This window comes from Miniopterus natalensis, chromosome 5 (assembly GCF_054644295.1).
Source record: "Miniopterus natalensis isolate mMinNat1 chromosome 5, mMinNat1.hap1, whole genome shotgun sequence".
Classification (NCBI taxonomy): domain Eukaryota; kingdom Metazoa; phylum Chordata; class Mammalia; order Chiroptera; family Miniopteridae; genus Miniopterus; species Miniopterus natalensis.
In genome coordinates this window covers 58,708,554-58,729,255 of record NC_142085.1, presented here as the reverse complement: position 1 = coordinate 58,729,255, position 20,702 = coordinate 58,708,554, and the positions used below count along the sequence as shown (strand labels likewise).

General features: G+C 42.0%; 1 protein-coding gene across 5 annotated transcripts in view; it reads left to right on the top strand.

The window, feature by feature from the left end:
- Positions 1-20,702, top strand: part of FYN (FYN proto-oncogene, Src family tyrosine kinase) — a 193,289-nt gene that overhangs the window by 77,785 nt on the left and 94,802 nt on the right. For 3 of the 5 annotated variants that reach the window (XM_087817560.1, XM_087817559.1, XM_016217492.2), the window contains one exon: positions 11,041-11,110. The exons of the other annotated variants lie outside the window; for them this stretch is intronic. The gene's annotated coding sequence lies outside the window, so the exon portion shown is untranslated. The remainder of the gene's footprint in view (positions 1-11,040; positions 11,111-20,702) is intronic. 5 annotated transcript variants of the gene reach the window in all.

Below are 20,702 nucleotides of genomic sequence, written 5' to 3'. Positions count from 1 at the left end.
TCCCCAACTCAGAATGTAGGCCATGGTGAGCTTGGCCCTCTCTCACTTCCTATGGGGGCTGCCTGCCATGTAAGATACTGTATAAAAACCCAAGTCAGTCTTCCTTCCAGAGGGTCTGAGAGAATACAGCTATCTGAGAAAGCCAGGGTCTGGTCAAACAGTTCCTGCGCTCCGTGGAATTAATTTCAGGCATAGGTGGAGCAGTTGTTTGGAGCACATGTCTAATGATGATGGGCTCCCCTCTGCACAGACTCTGACTAGAACAGGAGAGAGCCTCACATAAAGGCAGAGGTCCAGCTGCCCCTAAGACTGGAGGACAGAATTCTTTCCATCAGCGTGATACTGGGCCCTGAGGTAGGTCAGGACTCCACCTCATGACCAAGTGTATTTCACAGTGGGAATCTGAAGAAGCCAGAAATCGACAAAGGCAGGCATGGTGTTCTGGGAGTTATTTTCCATGTTTCAGACTGCCAGGTGGGAGCTACGCATTTATCCACTTGAAGGCTGCAGAGGCAAGCTGAATTGTTGTGGCTTCCAGTGGCAGGAATGAGCTGATCTCACTGGTGATTCTCAAAGGGAAATCATGCCTACTGTGTACCACAAAAAGAGAACACCTTTATCCCCAGGCCTTTCCCATCCAGGGATGCTGCAGGCTGTAAATCAAGGCCTTAGGAAACCTTTTTAATTGACATGAAAAAATCTGGTCTTCAATATCCAAATTTTTGCTTTAAAAAAACCAATAAGATAAAATTAAAATTATTTGTGTTATTTTATTTTGAAATTGTTGGCTTCATACTGTCCTAACATTTCATAATAAAATAGCTTTGGCATGACAGTGATCTTAAGTGAATAAAAAACGCAATTAAATGAACTGGCACTCTTAAGCTCTTAGCAAAGCACATTTTTGAATTATCTTGCTGAGATTAAATTGCTGTGCTCTCTTGCTTTCAGTTCTTATGAGAGCTTTGTTTTGTCTCTGGTTTCACTGCATTAACCACTGAGATTTTTTTTAATTGAAGTATAACATTCATACAGAAAAGAACACAAATTGTTAAGTGCACTGATAATGAATTTTACAAAGTGAGTACTCCCCTGTGACCAGCAGCCAGATGGAGAAAGGACATCACCCAAACACCAGAAGCCCCTTAGACCCTTTTCCAGTCCCTAACCACCCCCACTCCCACCAGAGGTAACTAATAGCATGGTTTCTAGCATAGGTTGGTTTTGTCTACTTATATAAATAAAATCTTAAGTATGTACTGTTGTGTCTCTCTTAACATTATATTTGGGAGATTAATCTATACTGTTATGAGTTGTAATTTGTTCATTTTCATTGCTGTGTCATATATTGTATAACTATACCAAAATTTGTCTAAGCCTTTTTCTGTATTTGGGCTTTTAGGTTATTTCCAGTTAGGTCTATTACAGATAGTATAACTAGGAGCATTCTTGTACTTATCAGTGTGTGAACATCTGTAACATTTCCGTAGGATAGATTTCTCAGTGGCGAGATCCTGAGTCAGAGGATATAGGTATGTTCAGCTTTAATAGATACTACCAGTTTTCCAAAGTGTCTGTATCAATTTACACTCTTACCAGCACTGTATGAGACTTCCAGTTGCTCCATATCCTCACCAGCACTTAGAGTTTTATCTGTCATTTTAGCTAATCTAGTAGATGTGTATGGGCAGTGCATTGTGATTTTAACTTACTTTTCTTTGATGACTAAACTAGAACATCTTTTTCCATGTTTATTGGTCCATATGGATTTCCTTGTTTAAGAAATTTCTTCTCAAGCATTTGCCCATTTCTTTATTGGACTGTCTTTACCTTAAGGATTTGTAGGAGATTTTGCTGGATATATGTATTGCAGTTATCTTCTCTACCATGTGACTTACCTTTTGATTGAGTTTATGTCATTTGATAAAGACATTCTTAATTTCCTTCATGGTTAACATTTTTTTGTGTTTGGCTCTTTAAAAATCTGTATTTTTGCAAAGTTTGAAGGTATTCTCTGTTTTCTTCTAAAAGTATCATTATTTTACTTTGCCATTGAGTTCTATCATCCACGTGGAATTGATTTTTATATGGTGAAGGTTGAGATTAAGATTCATTTCTTATATGGAAACAGTATATTCATTTCTTAAGGCTGCCTTAACAAAATGACAGAAATTGGGTGGGTTAAAACCATAGAAATTTATTTTCTCACAGTTCTGGAGGCTAGAAATCTAAAATCAAGGTGGCAGCAGGGCTTTGCTCCCTCTGAGGGCTCTAGGGAAGTTCCTTCCTTGCCTCTTCCAGCTTCCGGTGCCAGCTGGTAATCCTGGTGTTCCTAGGCTTGTGGCTGCATTGCCCTGATGTCTGCTCCATTGTCATATGGCCTTCTTCCCCTCATGTCTGCCTGTGTCTAGATTTGCTGCTGCTTCTAAGGACACCAGTCACATTGGACTTAGAGCCCACCCTAACCCACTCTAACCTCATTTCAGCTAATTACATCTGCAGTGACCCTGCTTCCAAATAAAATCACATTCCAAGGTACTTGGGGGTTAAGACTACTATATATCTTTTAGGGGATACAATTCAACCCACAGCACCAAGTGAACTCACCACTCTTTGTTGAACTTCAGTGCCATCTGTCACAAATTAGGTGACTATCTCTCTAGGTCAAATTTTGGACCTTCCCTTTTGTTCTGTTGGTCTATTTGTCTATTTTGCACAAATACAGTCTTAAGGACTATGATTTTACAATAAATCCTAATGTTTGACAGGGTAAGTTTTTCAGTTTTGTTCTTATTCTTCAAGATAATATTGGCTTTTGCAACTTTGCATTTCCATATGAATTTTAGAATCTGCTTTTCAATTTCCAACAAGGGAAAAACCCTTTTTTTTTTTTTTTTTTTTCATTACAATTGCATTGAAGATGCAGTTTTAGGGAAGAACTGACATCTTAAAAATATTGAGACTTCCAATCCATGTACATGGTATAACCCTCTATTTCTTTAGGTCTTCTTTCATTTCTCTCAATAATGTTTTAGTTTTCATTGTAAAAGTCTTACACATCTTTTGTTGGACTTATTCCTAGATATTGGTATTTCCTTTATGAAGATTTGTTTTGATGAAATAAAAAGCAGAGGAAGAGAAGAAAAGCTTGTACTGGGTTTCCTACTTCACATTATTAAGGAATTTCCCCAAGTTTACCAAATTTAGCAGGGCTAAGCCAGGCAAATGAATGCATTATCACTTCAAAAATGTATTTTTTGTGAGAGGAGAAGTGGTTTAAAATGTGGAGTCCTCAGAGGTGAGTAAAATAGGTCCTAGGTAGAAAAAAGGTAGAGGTGTTAGGTCACCTGCATTGCCACATGGAGAACCTGCACACGGGCTGCAAGAGATACAGATCTTGGGTGGGGCAGCGGGCTACAGATCTGGGATTTTCAGTGTTCTTAGAATGTTAGGGTTCCCCATAAGTGCCAGGTGGGCCTGGAGGATGGCCAAGGTGGTAGCGTTTTGAGTCTTTTCCCCTTGAACCAGAGCTGTGTATGTTCCACTGTTATGTAATATATTGGAATTTACATTCACGCAAGTGTGTGTTTGTGTGTGCGCACATGTGTGAGTATGTATACAAAAGATTCTTGAAAAAAATTAGCTTAAAAACTACCAGACTACATATTCTTTAACTTTCCACTCAGCCACAGGATTTTGGGATTCTAACATTGTAGCCAACTTCCACCCCAGAGACTCTTGCACACATCATTATTAACCTTGATCTTGGCAGCATTGTGATACTGTGTGCATTTCACGGGCTTTCCCAGGAGCCACTGCAGAATGTCTAGTTGGAGGGCCTTGAGAGTGGTAATCAGGTTGGAAGAAAGCTCGAGGATTTGTCCAGCAGCTGCACCTGCATCATAGCAAAGCAGTGTTTCTGTTCAGACTCTGGTCTGCAGATCCCTAGAAATAGCTTCATTACAAGGGCAAGTCAGAAATAATTCAAGTATGCCACAAAAGCAGAGCTTCTATTTTATTTTACGTGCTACATAAGTGATGTGATCATTTGACAGAAACTCATTGCCAGAAAGAAAAGAAAGATGTGATTATAAATATATACTTCATTCTCATATACAGAAGCACAATCTTTTCTTTTTCCTCCTGACAGTCAACTAATTATTCCAATGGCATTTACGTCATTTATTTCTTCCCCAAATAAACTAGGCACCCTCGGCCTAAAAGATTAAGCATTATTATTATTATTATTATTATTATTATTATTATTATTATTACTATTGAGAAAGAAGAAGAAGAAAATTATATCACTCCTCCAATTATGGGGAGTAAGGAGAGCCCTAAAATCCCCCCTAACCCCTCCAGTCACCCCTGTGACTCAGCCCAACCATCTGTGACAATGAGCCCAAAAGGTACACGTCTCTAATCTTCCTTCAGAGCCGGCCTCTTGGGCAGGTGAGGATAAGCTTGTCGGCTGGTTTGGTGGCGTCTTGCTCCTCGGGAGTCTCTTGTTCTGTTCTTTCTCGCCCTGGGAATAGCTGATGAGAAAGGAGCAGCTAGCCTACTGCAGCTCAACCTTCCTACGCCCATATGCCGTGGTCAGTAATTCCTTCTGCTGGCTGAGTGCTTTCCACGCTCATCTCTTCCTGTCCATCTCTCCTTCTCCTTTCTTCTGCTCTTTACTCCACCTCCAGCAAATAATAAAGGAAACAACAACACAAACTTACTTGAGCCTCCCCAACTTGTTGGAGTGAAGCCAGAGGATTCGGGCCCCTGCAGGCAAGGGAGGCAGAGAGGCCAGCGCTGCTCCTCAGAGCCCGCACCTCTCGGTGAGGAGGACGGCCCCAGGCAGTCGGAAAGTAGGCTTGGTTCCTAGGGAACCCTGTGTTTCCTGGTTCCCACCCTCCTCCCTTGCAACTGAGCTTCGTGTACTTGAGTGTTTAATGTATTATCCCACCACTTGGAATGCTTTAATTTTTCAGACAGTTGACTTTGGCTTTTCAGAGAATATTGTAGCATAAAAGGAGTCAGAAATGTATTTTAAATCTATTATTATTTTTTACACAAACTGCCCAGCTTGCACCTCACATTGCACAGAACAGCCATAGCCGCAGGAGAGCTATGGAGGGGAGGGGAGGTCATTCTCGCTGCCCCTACCCCCCCATTCTCTGATTTTTAAAATAAGACTTAGCAAAGACTCACACAGCTGTTCCCTGGCAAGTGGGCCTCCAAGTGTGCGCTGGCTTTATCTTCAGCCTGCACAGGCTAGGGGAAGACTTGGAATCCCCATTACGAAACTCATATAATTTGGTCGAATGCAACAAAATGACTAGAAGTGCCTCCTCTGTGCAGGGTGCCAATGGTTGGAAGATTAATGTAGCCTAGGTTCTTGCCCTCAAGGAGCTGGCTCTTTCCCTTGAAGCAGATGGTGTTATAAATTCTATAGTAGATTAATTCCAGTGGAGGAAATTGGGCAGGAGCTTCAGGGAAGGATTTGTGTTAGAGTTAGGTGTTTCGAACAGGTTGGTTCTCCATTCTCACAGGGGGTAAGGGAACATAAGAGGGAAGAAGCAGGGCAGGTGAAGGCCCAGAGGAGGGACAAGTACTAGAAACATCAAGTGCTTTGGAAGGCTGGGCGTGAGGGGGGAAAAAGAAATAGAAGATAAGGCTGAGGTGGGTTTGGAACAATGGTGGGTGACTCCGAGGACAAAGCTGGAGAGTTTGAGTTCGTGGAAGTCATTGGTTTTTCCAGCAGTGTCACCAAGTCCTGGGGGTCCTAGAAGGTGGCTCAGAGGCACTGCAGGAGCAGAGGTCCAGCAACTCCTCTCTTCTCCATTTTGTGTACTGGGGTATTATCTTTCTTTTAAAGAGGGTTCTACTTAAAAAAAAAAAAAAAAGTAAAACCCATTAGTATATGCCAAAGAGAACCATTTGTTTATCCAATTAGTTAGTCAACATTATTGTATGTCTCCTACATACCTAGCCCTGTACTAAGTTCTGCTGAAAAAGAGACTTCTAAGGTTTGAACTAGTCAGTGACATGTTAGCAAGAACCACTGAGTCAGCAGCCTGAGTTTAATCCTGTCTCTGCTACCCACTAATCGTAAGACCTTAGGCAAGTGTTCTGGCCTCACTGGGATCTGTTTCTCACCTGGAAAATGCAGGGCTGGGCTGGTAAGTCATTCTCAGATGAGATATTCTAGAGCTGACATGATCCAGAGCTTTCATTTGTGCCTGTAGAGTGGGTAAAGGAGCAATCAGAGTCAGGCCAGTTAGAAGGTGATGGCAGGAAATTTTGTGACATATCTTAAGAGTCTGAGTGAGGCCTTTCACTTATTCAGTCAACAAACATGTAATACTCAGTGCCAGCCACTGTGCTAAGCATTGGGAATATAGCAGTGACCAAAACAAGGCCCTCGCCCTCAAGGTACTTTCTATCTAGGGGCAGCAGAGGAACTGAGAGCATAGGTGATAGATCTAGGGATGGCTTGAAACTTATGGCAAGGGATGATGGTTGGAGCTATGAAAGTATATGAGGTACCAGGGAAGAGAAAGCAGAAAGGTTTGGAGAGAAAAAGAGATCTGAGGTAATAAAACGTAAGGAATACTCTGTGGAAAAGCAACTAACGTTCACTCTATGGTAGCACATTCTTTATCAAACCAACACAACAAGGCCATCCCCCAAAATTTCCTGTTGTGGCTAAGAAGCTGTGACACACTAAAGAGATAATGTCCATTTATACACCAGTTTTCCTTGACGACATCACTCCTGTATATGCAGCAAGAATTACGCCAAAGCCACATATGGTTTTATATAATAGCAGGCCTATTGGTCTCCTTAGAGATGTCTTTAATAAATACTAGTGATATGTAAAAATGGCACCTAAGCTGCTAGCCCCTCAAATGTTTTCCTAGACCAGCTGACTCTCTCTTTTTTTCCTTTTCCCCAAGTTTTTGAAGTAGATCCAGAGCAGATTCTGAGGGCCTCAAGCTTTTCGTTATTTACCCCCCAGTAATTACATGTCACAGGTTGTCTTCCCTATTAGAGTGTAGGCTGAGCAATTAATCTCCCATTGTCTTTGCAGGAAATGACATCCATGTGACTTCTGGAGAACGCAACTGTTGATCACTCTGGTTAAAATAATATGGAAAGTGTTCAGCACTTCCTCTGGTTGATCACTTAGACTGGCCAATTTAGAAAACTTCTGGAAATGGGCAAAGCAAACAGTGATTGTCAGAACTGGAAATACTACCTCCCCCAACAAAAACGAATCTCTGAACTGTTGCTCTAGTCTCCTGATGCTGACTTGTCTAGACTCTTCAGCACATAGTTGAGCCCGATGCCTGGGCATTCTGTTCCTTTTATAATGCTTTATTTGGGGGTGTTTTCTAAGTACAGATCATTGAAAACCCAACTCCAAGAGGCCTGAACAATAAGATTTTACTAGCAGTTCAGTGATTCCACAGACTTCAGGGCTGACCTAATAAAATCAGCCCCACTCTGCTTCCCTGTGTTATTCTGTCTTTGCCCTCCTCTCTGGGCCAGTTTTATCTTTAGGCAGGAGCAAGATAGCTGTGCAAGTTCTAGGTTTCACATCCCATACAACATTCAGAAGGAGAGAATTTCTCCCAGAAGAATGAGAAACTCCCCACAGACCCTTCTTCACATCTCCTCCTGAATTGGGTCACATGCCAATTTCTTAAACCAATCACTGGAAAGGGGTCTCCCTTAGATGGGTGCATCTCAAACTTCAGTGTGCACACAGGTCACCTGGGGTCTTGTAAAATAGGCTATGATTCAGTAGATTTGGGATAGGACCTCAGAGCTGACGTTTCTCAGAAGCTCCCAAGGGATGCTGATGTTGCTTGTTGGCACATCGTAAAGCCTTAGACTACTCAGGCCCCCACCCTCCAGCTGGGGCTGCTGTCACCTGCCCATGAGACACTGTGACTGAAAGAAAAGGGGCATCTGTTAGGAAGAAGGAGGAGGGAATGGCCCCATGCCGATGGGAATTGCATTAGAGATAACTTGTTCCCAGTGTGTAATGAGAATGTTCCCTTTAAACCAGGAGCCACACAATAGTCTGTGATATGGAATAGAAGCAAAAAGTACATGCAGTGCACTGCGTCGTGTGGGAGCACCTATAAACATCTTACTGTTTATTTATGAGGACGTCTGCATCATAATTCCTGAAACAAAAGATGGAACAGGCATGCTGCCCTCTTCATTATCATTCATCTATTTTTATTCAGAACCATATATCTATGTGTCTCAAAAGGGACAAATTCAAATGAAATGCACTTAAATGTCCCAAAGAATAAAAGAGTGCAAGTCCAGCCTTTTTCTTCTGAGTGGCAACCCCGTCAGTCTTGGTCACTGGGATGGGAGACTACACCCCACTTATCATAAGTCACTCTACATGATGTAGGGCTTTGAAAGTGCTGCCAGTGGTGAATTTCTGCCAAAGCAAATGGTCATAGTGCCCATATGAATGGCTTCGGTGGAGAATGTCATTATGCTTTCTTCATTTGAAAAGGAAGAACTAGTCTGTTTTTCTTGGCAAAGACACAGGAGTCCTGAGCTGCAGCTATTGAGGAAAAAGGCTGATAAGACTGAAGGACTGATGTCCATCATGAGGCTGACCCATTACAGACTCAGTGGAGTTCAGAGGGAACTATGCAGCCAGGTGTTTAGTGGACCTTCCTGAGATGGTACCTTTGGTGGCCGTCTCCAACTTCATGTGCAAAGACAGAATCAGTCAGGAGAGGAGATGGAACTTCACTGCTCTGTCTACTGCAACTGCCTACCCTGGAACCATGGGCTCTCATGTGCGAGACCAATGGGAAGCCATGGAGACTCTTAACTGGCCTTGCCCGCGTGAGTCCTAAAGGCACCTGTACTTAGGAAATCACCAGCTATTCTTTGTCTCTGCAAAGGCCCTGAAAGGTTGAGAGGTTCTCAGACCAGCTGGGGAAAGCCACTAGTCTTGAAGCTCCACAAAGGCAGGAATTGTGCTGTATCAGGCAGGCAGCCCCTGTGTCGGTAGAATGATTAAAGAGCTGGCCTGTTCCCCTGTTGCCCAGAGATCTGTCAGTCAGCAGCATTGACTAAGCATTTACTCTCTAAAGAGGAAAAGGAAGAGAGCATTTTGTTGCCTAATTTCAGAGCTTTATACTCTGAATATGGAATGTTTAGGTGCCCTATCTACATATTTAGGACCTCCTAGGCTGCCAAAGAGAGATGAGATCATATTATTATTAGCTGAGCCTGTGTAGGATGAGCCAGATAAGCAAAATGGCACTATATTCACAGATTAATTCAAACAGTGCCCACCAAGCGCCATCCTGCATGCCTGCTGTGAGGCAAGGCCTTTCTAGCCACGGGAGGAACAAAAAATGGGGGAAAGTAGGGCCTTCCCTTACAACTGAAAAGACAACTTGAAGAGTAGGAAACAGTAAGTACATTTAAAGTATATCAAGTAATACAAAATTTTTAAAAAGAGAAAAACAAAGAGGGGTACATAATACCAAAATTGGGGAAATCAAGGTAGAAAAAGCTCAAGAAGACGAACATTAAGCAAGGCCTTAAAGCGGGGATGCTTGACCTGGGTCCACGGGTGGGTCTGTGACCTTGGATGGAGGAAAAATGAACTATTTTCACTAACTCTCACCTGAAATCTAACATTTCATTCTGTATGAAAGTAGCACTAGCTATTTGTTGCCAATAGAAATTATGGGTATTTTTATATTACATTGTAGTTAAAGATATCCTGGAATATCATTTATGCCCAACAGTATTTCAGAATTAACTGTCATTAGACTTTTACTGGAATTTATTTAAATATCGAAAGAAGCACATAACAATTTTGTTACATTTTGATAACTGTATATCAATATACTTCTTTGCATTTCATGTGTTAATTTCAAGCATTTAAAAACATCATTCTGAGAAACATATGTATAGATTGTTATGGCACAAAAAGGTAAAAAGCCCCTGCCTTAGAGAATGAATAGCTGGACCTCCTACCAGCACTTATGGGACAGAAGACACTCAGGGGAACTAGCGTGCAGAAAGGCTCAGGCAGGACAGGTGACTGTGCCACAGCATTGGATGGGGAGATGTGGAGATAAAGCTGAGGTAGCTGCAGCCCCAGGCTAACATGATTTCACAGATAAATTTGTAGGTTACAGGAAACAGTGGAAGGTGTTTCCACTGAGGCTTTCAGTGGTGTTTAGGAAGGATGCTTTGCAGAGCCTGGAGAGTGAGATTGGAAGGGAAGAAACAGGAGGCCAGAGGCCAGTATCTGCCAGGACCAGTGCCAGCCAGAGAGAGTGGAATGGGAAGAACGGGGAGAAGGCCATGAGTTCAGCAGGCCTGCGGGATTGGAAGGCAGGCTTGAGCCACAGTTTACCATGAGGGTGAGGAAGGCCACGGTAGGTTTCAGGCCTGAGTGACTAGGAGAATGAAAATCGCTCTTCGCATTCACGGAGCACTTACTGTGTGCCACGTGCTATTTTAAGCCTTTCTGTGTCATTTAATGTCATTAAATTTATATCATTTAATCCTCATAACCTGTGAGGCCAGTATGACAATTCCTATTTTTGAGATAATAAAACGAAGTCTGGAAAAGAAAGATCAGGTTTCACAGCTAGTAGAGGAGTCGGGAATGTGTTACTGAAAGAAATGGGAAAGAGGAATCGCTTTTGGGGAGAAAATATAATGACTGCAGCTTTAGATATGTTTGCATTGTTCTCTTGTCTTCAATTATTTTAAAGGGCTAAAAATTCAAATAAAGTATTCATAAACACCATTTCTAGCTTAATTTGTTATCCAGATTTTTATTTTTTTGTTATTAGTGAGAGCTGAGTTAATTTGTCAATTGGTTTTATCTTTGTGAAAACAAAGAGGAATCTGGCTGTAAGAGTTTGGTACATTGATGGGAGCCCAAAACGAAGACATGTGGTATCCAGTAGGGAAACACAATTTATAGTAAATTACTTCTTTAATGATGCATCATCCTTCTGTTGTGGTATTGTTTTTCAGGACCACTCCAGCAGCGGTATTAGAAGACATGTGGTGTATATAAAGTTTGTGATAGCTGGGGGAAATTTTGGTAAGTGTCACTGCATTGTTTTCTAATACCTTTTTTGGTAAAATGGTGCTCACAAATGGAAGCCATTGTCTTGTTCTGTGCATCTTTAAATCTGCACTAAACTTGGACAAAATTCAATTTTATAATTAAATATGACATTCAATTGGTGTTTTCTGACAGTATGACTTTTTTCTTGTTATTGCTGGTGTTATTAAGCAATATTGGGGTTTTCTAAGATGTAATAAGAAGTCTAAATTTAAGGAAGCTTCTGGATGCAGTGTAAAGAATACCCTTGACAGTCTAGCTTATGTTCTAAGCCACCCATAGAATATAAGAGTAATAAACTTGCAGACCAAAAGAGTGAAATAAAATGAAAAGTCTAAAGCAGAGAGATCCTTATGGCCTCTAGGTTGAAATGAGAAAGAAACAGGCAATTAGCTACTTGGGGAATGGGAAATTAAAGGGAGTTAAGAATCCAGCATGCCTGGGAACCAGCCTACAAAACCACATAGCCTTGGCCTGAGAGACCAAGACCATTAAGTTAGCAACCATCCATAAGACCTTACTAGCAATAGAGTAAAAAAAGTCTTTCGGGTCGGGAGACCTGGGTTAAAATTCAAGTTCTTCAACTTACTAGTTGTTACATAACCTCTCAGTTTCTTCATCTGTAAAGTAAGTCTTATAACGTTACCTACCCCATAAGGTGGTTGTGAGAATAAAAGCATCTAGGTAGTGCTGTGTCATAGTAGGCGCTCAATAAAGCAGTTATTCTTGATAACAGAACAGGCTTGTTCGGAAACTAGACGTTTGCCATTAAGGTCAAGCCACCAAAAGGTGTTTACATGTCCCAGCAGAAGAGCTGCTAGGGATGGATTAGTCGTGACCCATTTGCTGTCACAGGGGACATCAGACTTAGTCACCATAGTCCCTCCTCCAGAGCACACTCCATAACAAGCTGTGGGAACCCCTGAAACGTTTGTCTTCTCTAACCCTCTCAACCCATTCTTAGACAAACTTGGCTAATTTAACTTCCCTTCTTGCCACCTTTAGAGCAAAGTGCGGTCACATTGTGTGAGCTTTGTTCAGTTGTGTAGTTAATGTTATTTTAAACCAAACTAACGAGAAAAAAGAAGGGTTGGGAGTAGATGGTGACCTTGGTGTGGACCTCAATTACCAAATTCAGGCTTTCATTTCCAAACCTGTCTTTCGATTTTTTTGTCTCTGCTTATTATGTAGCTTTCACAGAGATCCAATTATTGAACTAATTTTTTTGAGTTTTGACTAAAAGAATTTGGCTTTGGGGTGGGGCCTTTACCTGTGGTTGGGGAAAATCAACCGTATAACTTCAGTTGCGCCACTGTTTAAGATTGGTGTCCATGTGACAACCCCCCAGTTTCATGGAATGGACCTTGCCTCAGGGTTTGTCTGGCCCAATCTCCCACTAGCTAAACAAATCTCTTCTGCAGTATCCCTGTAGAGGGAAATTCACATTCTCTCAAAGATGAGCCTGCTATTGTCCAGAGCCACTTGCCTCAATTTAAAAAATAATTGGGGGCACAGGAAAATTTTAGGGGGTGAGGAAATTGTTCTAGATCTTGATTGTGGTGGTATTTATACAACTGTATGCATTTGTGAAAACTTACAGAATTATACAATAGAACAGGTGGATTTTGCTGTATGTTAATTAAACCTTAATTTTAAAAATGGAGAAAAGAAACAGTCAGTTAGACAACTACCTGGGCATTTGGCTCAAATTGTTAAAAAAGAAAGAGGGAAGGTGGGTGGGGTCTAGTCCTTACATGGAACTACAATGTGCGCTCCATAGGACAGGCTGGGTCTTCTTCCTTCCTGTCGTCTCAGGGCCTGGACGGTGCCTGCACCTGGAAGGCTGTGATAAACATCTGTTGAATTACCTGCTGCTCTTAGTACTTTCTCAGTAGACAGAGACAAGTCCACTCACCTTCCCACACACCAGCCCACCAGATATTTAAAGATGATCTTCCTCGTTCGCCTTTCCTATCTGCTGAACCTGCCGTCTCCCATGCCTTGACTCTTTGTCTTCTGAGGCTCCTCTCCTATCTCTCCTCACCCTCAGCTCTCCAAGCGGAAGCACCTGCTTGACCACACCTTCCTCACCGCTGGCCCAGCTTTAGAACATGTCCCTGGGATGGCCCGGCCCTGGAGTACAGGGGCCAGCGATTTTGTAGATGATGTTATTAGACACCAACCCTAGCCCTCTTCCTTCGCATCAGTCCTGAGTGCCTGCTCATGGACTGAGAAGGATTTCTTCAGAGCAGTCTTCTAAGAATGGAGGTCCTAAAAGTAGGGGGGATAGGAGTCCAGGAGATCGGGTAGCAGATGCATCCTCTTAAATGACTGAAATGAAGCCAGGCCACCCTTATTTTGAGACAGCAGCAGTGCTGTTTATATATCTCTCAGGTAGTAGTGTATCACAGATCCTGATTCTTCATTATGAGTCATAGGAAGTTTGAAATTCTTAAAACTAAGACTTGTGGATTCCTTGAAAAAATCTAGATATATTTTTTCCTGATCATGCCAGGGGAGATATCTAAATACATAAATAGAGAGAGAGCACTGGTTTTCAATCCAGACCAGTTTTGCCCTCCCAGTGGACATATGGCAATTTCTGGAGACATTTTTGATTGTCACAACTGGGGAGAAAGGGTGTGTGCTACTGGTTTCTGGTGGGTAGAGGCCGAAGATGCTGCTAAATACCCTACAATGTATAGGACAGCACTGTACACACAAACAGAGTGATCCAGCCCAAGATAACAAAAATTCCAAGGCTGAAAAACCTGATATACAAGTAATAAAAGTAGTTTAATGTCTAAAGTATTCATTATTTTGAAAGTTTAAAATTTTAAATTTTTTTATTATTTTATTTTTGTTTAAAATATTACAGATGTCCCTTTTTCTCCCCAATGACCATTTGTGTATATATAAAACATTTAAAAGTTTGTTCAAAGAGTCATAGGTCTGAAAGGGCTTCTAAGAAGCTATCTCTTATATTACCTCTAACTCCAAGCAAAAAATGACCTAAATGAATTCAGACAGACAGATGGCTGTCTGAAGGCTTATACCGATGACTGGGCAGCAAAGCTAAAAGCAAAACTCACACATGATCCCAGCATTCACACAAAAGAAGTTGTCTTATATTTTAAATTTCAACCCCAGTTTCTTCAGTTATGTTTGTCTTTAGATGACCTCTGAGATAAAATGACATTTCAATCTGGGCTAGTCCTTCTGAATCAAGGGTAGTGATTGTGTTGTGATAAAAATGTGCTTAGGAAGGAGAGGGATCTCATTACAGATGGTTGAGATTAGGTATTTTGGTGCCTAGGGCTGTATATGTACATCAGTTTCCTAGTGATACTATGGTCCTGTTTAAATGTAAGGCGTTTAGAGCCTTGGTGCCCAATATGGCCGCATTTGCTGAAGCAGGGAGATTAAAGCAGCATATGTCAGGTTGTGATATGGGACAATCCACTTGAAAAGACTTTAATTATAGGGCCTGTTTTGGGCGGGTAACTGTGCTGTTTGTGTGCTATATTTTGGGATCCACTAACCCAGCTTCAAGACCAGTAATATCTTCCCAGAAAGGGTGTGGTGTGTGCTTTCGGACAAATGTTTTCCTACCAAAAGCTTTGGCATGATATTCTTTCGACTTTACTCCCCTTCATTTTTCTTTTTCTGATACTCTTTCTTCTTGCAAGAAGGCCATGAAATGCATTCTGGAAAGCTGGAGAACAGGAGGATAAGAGATATTTCAGGTGGCCTAGCCCAGAGATTTAGGGAGTCAGACATTGTCAGTCTGCTGTTTTTATGACGACAAGAATCTGGAGAACGTGCCAAAGCTGAATAGTAAGCAGAGCCAAATGAGACTATAAAATTACCAGGCTGGTGCTAAATATTTTAACGTATCGATAGAAAAGCCACACATGTACAGCTACCTGTGTCTCAGAACCCTCTTCCAACCTCGTAATTCTCGTAGGTCATTTCAGGCTCTTTCAGGAAGGCTGGTAACTTAGAGCAGGTTATCTGATTTCACTTTTGCTCTTTAAAACTTGTACCCTTTCCCCACTCTGCCTCTGGTGACCTCCCTCATTTCCCTGTTAGTTCCTGAGGCCTTGGCCTTAAAGAGGGTCAGAATTTCTTCCCAGTCAGCATTTCCTAGCCCTTATTTAAAAGTGAATGATAAAGGAGAAATTAGATCAGCAAAATAAAATTAGCTTCTCACATGCACAATAGGGGTGTGTGGGGAGGGAGTGGAGAGGAACAGAGATAAAGAATGAGGACAAGCGATTTTGTACCCAAAACCCAACCAGACCTGAGGGCACGGGAGCACTTGTACATAAATTCTAAGGCAAGAGGGCAACAAAATGAAGCCAGAGTGCCCCACAAGGGAGACTTGAGGATCTCTGGAGAGGTGTTCAAGTTCTCCCAGAGGCAGTCTGCAGCCCCTCTGCATCCAGATCACCCAGCATGGCTATGCCGTGCTGCTCTCCGCACCAGAACTCAGGCTCAGCACATTCCCTGTGCAAAGAGCCTCTAAAACCTCAGTGGCCCAACTGTCCAGTAAAAGTGCAGGTCCCTGGGCCTACTCCAAATGGACAGAAGCTGAACCCCTGTTGCAGGTGTGTCTTCATGCTTAAGGCTCTCATGCACACTAACTGGTGCCACTCGAGGCTCCAGCCTCCATTCTCAGCTTTGTCCAAGGCTCACAGCTCCATGCGAGGCCGTGTGCAACAGCCCTGCCCAGCCTCTCAGATTCCCTTCCAGGAGCATTGCTGAGGACTGTAAATTACAGATCAGTCCATCGTTCTGTAAGTCAGAACTGTACATGCTGCTTCCTGCTCTGGTGTGCACCAGAGGGTATTCTGTTTCCTGGTTCTCTTGATCCTTGAAGTAATTCTTTGTTCATTCCAGGCTAATTTTGGCGCCACCCTAAGCCAGATTCTTGGAAGCTACTTTGAGACCTCTATCCTGCTTGTCAGTTTCAATGGTCCATTTTATCTGCCATCAGTTTTCACTCTAAATTCACACTGTGGTGTGGTTTTTATCTGCAGCAACATTTATAAACCAAAATTTCCCACTTACGGAAGGGAAATGTCTTCAGAATAAGTAGCTGTTGTGGATTCTAGTACATGACTGGAATAGAGCCCACCTGAACTCCCAGTAGTTGGACCTGCCCCACAGCCCTGCCTCTGACTGACAGGCTGCCCACGTGAATGTGAATTATGATACCACTTTTATAGCTAATTTAAGTTTATAAGGAAATGTGGCACATTTGCTCCTCCCAAACCACTCCTGAGGTGGTAGAACAGGCATTCTCCCCAGATAAAATTGGGAACCCAGAGAATTTAGCCTGTGTTTAAGGCAGGGGCCTTTGAGAGTGTGGGGTGTTTGTTCTCTGCTGAAAGACTGGAAGCAGGGCTGGAATATGGTGAGACAAGAAGTGGGAAAGAGATGGTTAATGTTAATGCTGCCGTGCTGGGTCAGTCCTGCCCAGCAAAGATTTGCCCCCAGCACAGGACACGGTGACCATTGTGCCCCCACTGAGGAACACTGCTCTGAGGTTGTACAGCTGATATGCAGAAGAGCTGGAATCATACCTGGGCTATCTAAATCCAGGCCCTATATGGCCCTCTCCATGTTAAAGGCACCCCAGAATTAATTTCCACGTTTTCGGGAGTTCACAGGCATCACAATTGAACTCAGGATGGCTGCTCTGAGGGTTATGCCATGCTGCTCTCTGCACCAGAACTCAGGCTCAGCACACTCCATGTGCAAAGAGCCTCTAAAACCTCAGTGGCCCAACTGTCCAGCATCCTGTACCTGTCAGTCCTCTGTCAACACCCAGTGCAGGTAGAAAGAGCGAGTGCCATCTTTGGAAAAGATCAAAGCCCAAGAGAATGCCCACCCACAGCCTTTCATCCAGTCTCACCAGTTTAAAAACCATCTAGATAGGGAATTAGGCATCAGTTTCAGGAGGTTTTGATATATCTTTGGCTTCATACCTTCCTGGTCCACTTCTACAGCCTGCTGTTGGAGCTTTGTTTAAAGTTTGCTTTTGATGTCAGACAGCAAAGAGGCCAAGATGGTGGCTACATCAGTTTGAATGAGCACACATGAAATTTGTTAAAGTAGTGAAAGTAAAACTGTACTGAATGGAAAGGCACACAGTGAAGCTAACCTGAATACAAATGTTGAGGGGATTATGAAAAGGAGAAATATGATCTTATCTGGTCTGGCTTTTTTCTTTCTTTCTCTCTTGGTTTTACTTTTCTTATTCTTCTCTCTCTTCCAGTTTCTTTCCCAGCTTTTTATTTTGAAAAATTTCAAACCTGTTATTTGGGAGAATGGTAAAACCAAAACCTATGTATGTCCAATACCTAGATCCACCAATTGTTCTAAATTTGCCACTGTCTTTTTTATTTCCGCTTCCAATTTTATATATATATAATACATTGTATAAATTTTTGCTGCACCGTTTGAAAATTGCAAATCTCTTGACATTTTAACTCTAAATATTTCATCATGTATCTCCTAAGAACAGGGACCTTCTTTTACATAACAATACTATTATCTATTATCATACCTAAGAAATTTAACAACAGTTTCATACTGTATTCCACTATCAAGTCCATATTCAGACTTTCTGGTTGTGGTGTAGAATGTCCTGCACTCTGGGATTGTCTATTTCTTCATGGTGTTAACTTGCACCTTGCTTCCTGAAAATTGGTAGATCGAGAAGTGTGTTGTTAGATGCAGTCAACAGCTTTTGGCAAGAATACTTCATAGGTGGCATCGGATGCTTGATATTATATCACATCAGGAGGTGAAAGATGTCAACTTGTCCCACCATCTGCAGTGCTTTTTGATCTCTTGGGTAAGGTGTTAATCAGACCTCGCCAATGTCCACATATGCTTTGAGTCAGTAAGGAATCTTTGGGCTTGTGTGTGGGTCCTTTGTGAACATCCTGTCCACCCTACACCCCTCTCCCCACCTGTGAGTGCTGTGAGTATCAATGGATAATCCTTGCCTGGGTCATTATTACATTGGGATAGTGTCTGATATTTTTTACCCTTTGCTTTCTCTTCCTTGGTTACTTATAGTGAGTGATCTAGGCCTTCATATTTTTACAGTAATGATTTTTTAGCTACTTCCCTGGTGGTCAGCTAGATTTTGTTGTGATAATAGAGCATGCCAAACATTTTTCTTTCTTGCCTTTGGGATAAGAAGGTATCACTTTAGCAGAGCATTTACTACATGCCACATACCACACAGGATCCTTACCTATAGAACTTTTTTCACTTTCTTCCCACACAACAGCTAGAATGGTGAACAAAGTGACTTGCTCAAGGTCACACAGCTCCTATGATAGAGCTAAGATCAATCAAGATCTGTCAGGCTTAGAGCCAGGGTTTTTCTATTCTTCCATATGCCCTCTGATCCCCAACCCCGAATGTGTCTCCCACCCTAGTTCTCTTGCCTTAGATAAATGCCTACCTGATTGGTAGGCCCATAAACAAGGAAAGTCAGATGGGGGGTGGGGGTGCAGCTGGAGAAACACAAGCCACACACACTTAAAAGGGGTAGATGTCACTGGGTCTCAGACAATATGGGCCCAGCACTTTCAGAAATCTTGATCTGAATATTAACCATTCCAACTTTTTAATGTTGGTAACTACTATATATATTCTGACACTCATTGGTTGAGCCTCCAGTTTTCAGCACCCACACTGCTGCTGGCAGAAGCCACCTTGAGTCAGCCAAGGCTTTGTTTAGAAATGAAATTTATTGCTTATCTGTTTGTGTTTAACTTTCTCCTTTAAACAGAAATTAATATTCTTGAGGTTTGATTTCAGGGGTGTTTGATTTTTGAAGAAAAGGAAAGTTAGGTTTCATGGAACTATTACTTAACTGCCATATTGTTATAAAACCTGGCATTTATTAATTAGAAGGTTAACAGCACAGTAGCAGAGAGTTCATCTGTAGCTTTGAAAGAAAACAAATTCATTTCCGTCTGAATATCATCTGTAGGATTTTTCTTTTAGAAACTGTTCTCTGGGTCCTTAAGAAGGGGGTGAAGTCTGTCTGTTTTACCCATCCTGCACTCCTTGTTCTTTGTGTATATTTAACTGTGTTTATGGGTCACCAAAGAATCCATAAGCTTGTTTCTATGAAAGGAACTGAAGCAGAACTGACACAGATAAGCAGCAGTGGGGCTCAGGGTGGGCCTCCATTGTTATAGTGCTAGCTGAGGTTAAAGACCTAGTGGGTTAGTTCTGATTGCTTTTAGCAGAATTTTTCTTGAGTTTGGAGTGATGGAGAAGGATTGCAGGTAAAGGCCTCTGCTTTTACTCTCCCATGCAGGAATTGAGTGCTGCCTTCCCATTCTACGGGTTAGCAACCTGAGACGCAGAGAAGTTGAGTTGGACCCAGGTCAGACCCAATTAGCTTAGGTCTCTCGTGATTGATTCTCACTTTTCCTAAAGTTGAAGTTTTCAGTCAACAAGTAATAACCATAATGCTCCACAATCTCTCTCACAATAAATATGATGGAAAGTGTGGTTTCTCACTTTTCTGCCAGTACAAAGGTTCTCACCCTCAGTGAACCTGCCACCTGGGGAGTATTTACAGAACGCCCAAACCCTGTCCTTCCTCCTCCCCATCTCACCCACCCTCGATGTGAGAGCACCCAGGGCCTCCCTGCCCCTGCCCTGTTAACCCCAGCGCAATCATTTCCTACTACTTCCTCAGAGGTTACACATTGCATTTTTCAAATACAGGATTCCTTTTTTTTTTTCTATTCTAGTCAAAATCCAGCGACCATTCATATTTTTGAACATTTTGTTGTTTTACTATGGAATCTCAAATTAGAGGAGGTAAACATTATAGCATAATGGGCCTCATGCATCCCCCCAGCACCAACAATGATCGACAGTCTGCTGTTCTCCTTTCATCTGTATCTGGATTAGTGTTACTATTTTTTGACTAATCAAATGTGTTTCATAGATCAGAAAGAGAGCATCATTTGTTAAGTAAAAATTGGTTACCTGTCCTTACAGCTGCTCCCCCTACTTTACTGCATTTAATCCTCACAGCACCCCTGTGCATTGTTACCCACATTTTATGACTTTGGAAACTGAAGCTCCAAGAAATTTTGCACCTGCTTGTAAGCACTCAAGCAGGGATCCACACCCAGAGTTGTTTGAAAAGCATGCTTTTCCCCCTAAGCTGCACCTTGGAAAAATAGGGACAGTAAAAAAAATGTGTAGTTAAAACTTTTTACAGTATGGATAGATGGATGGCTATGTGATAAAGCAAATGTGTTGTAATGTTAATGTTAGAAATTAAGTGGTAGTACATGGATGTTTGGTGTAAAATTATTGAAACTTTGTGTTTGAAGTTTTTCACCATAAAATGTTGCAGGGTGTGGGGATCCCAGGAAGAGCAAACTTTGTGTTAACCATCAAGCAGTGGACAAAACACACAAGCTATTTTCAGATACCTATCCTGTTGGTACCTGCTCCAAAGAGACAGATTTGAACCTTGGTTGAATTTTAATCTTAAAAATAGCAAGCCAGG